This window comes from Triticum dicoccoides, unplaced genomic scaffold (assembly GCF_002162155.2).
Source record: "Triticum dicoccoides isolate Atlit2015 ecotype Zavitan unplaced genomic scaffold, WEW_v2.0 scaffold42130, whole genome shotgun sequence".
NCBI classification, from domain to species: Eukaryota; Viridiplantae; Streptophyta; class Magnoliopsida; order Poales; family Poaceae; genus Triticum; species Triticum dicoccoides.
The window spans coordinates 1-1,396 of record NW_021271107.1 but is presented as its reverse complement, the minus strand read 5'-3'; the positions used below and the strand labels follow the sequence as shown (position 1 = coordinate 1,396).

The 1,396-nt window shown below is 54.3% G+C and overlaps 1 pseudogene; it reads right to left on the bottom strand.

Moving 5' to 3' along the window:
- Window positions 1-6: 6 nt before the first annotated feature.
- On the bottom strand, window positions 7-1,333 carry LOC119346509 (annotated as a pseudogene).
- Window positions 1,334-1,396: the final 63 nt, after the last annotated feature.

The window sequence follows — 1,396 nt, the reverse complement described above, 5'->3', positions numbered from 1 at the left end:
TCGATCTTGACCTAGAACCTCTCGGATCTCAAGCTGTGCTTTCGCCATGGTTTGGGGATGACGAATGAGCTCAGCCATAGCCCACTCCAAGGCAACTCCCGTGGTCTGAGTGGCACCTGCAAATATGTCCTGAAAAAAATGGTTGTGGTATGTATGTTTATAGATTATAGACGTATATGTAGTAGTATGAAACAAAAAATCAATTCATAACCAACAATTTATGTTTATTAATGACAAAAGTCGACATTAAGACATGTATGAAAGGATGAATCTAGGTTTTTTTTTGCATTTAAACTTTGCAGATATGATATCACATAATCAGTTAGCTATGCAACATGAATTGTAAAGATATAGGCAAATTAATAAGAAGTATAAAGAAAATTACTCACAAACAAGACGGCGCCTATACTCTCAGTGGTCATAGGGAATGTGAACGTGTCCTCCTCCTGCAGCCTGAGCAGCACGTCCAGCAGGTCGTCGTCGTCGTCGGTGCTGGAGGCACCGTCCTGTGCGGCAGCTCGCGCCGCCTTGCGCCCCTCAATGACGTCGGCATTGATACGCTGGATGTGGCCATAGCTCCTCCTCATGTGGCGCTCGCCGTTGCTCAGCCACCGAACCAGCCACGATGACGGGAAGAGGTCGACGAGGCAGAAACCACCTAGCAGCACGAACGCCTCATCCAGCTCCCGGAGGTACTCCTCCTGCTGCGGGAACTTGCCGCCGAACACCGCCCGTGACACCACGTCGTTGCTGAGCGCCATCACCTTCTCGCTGACGTTGACGGCGGCACCCGTGGAGGCTGCGGCGGCGACGTAGCGGAGCAGGTTGCCCACCTGCTCCGGCCTGATGCCGTCCATACGCCTCACCTACTTGGAGCTGAGGAGCTCCATGGTGCAGACCTTGCGCATCTGGCACCATGGGTCACCATAGGGGGCGAAGACGATGCCCCTACCGCCGCAGCCGAAGATGTCCAGCGTCGCGCTGTGAGGCCGGCCAGCGAAGGCGAGGTCGTTGGTCTTCATCACCAGTGCCGCCGCCTCCGCGCTGGAGACGATCACCGTGGGGACCTCGCCGAGCATAAGATGCATCAGCGGCCCATGCCGGCGAGACATCTCCATCATCCTGCGGTGAGGGAGGACGCTGGCGACGTGGTGCAAGCTGCCGATGATGGGAAGAGTCCATGGCCCGGGAGGAAGCTGTGGCTTTCTCTTGCCCCCGGAGAGCTTGCGAAACCAAAGGGCCACAAGCGTGCATAGAGCTATGAAACACAAACTTAACCAGCCCTCCATGGCAAGCAGCTTGTTGGCAAGTGCAGCTTGGATAGAGACACGGTACAAGTATTGTGATGTGACCACCTCCAAGTTCTGTTGAAACTCTGGACCTGAAGACTCATGAA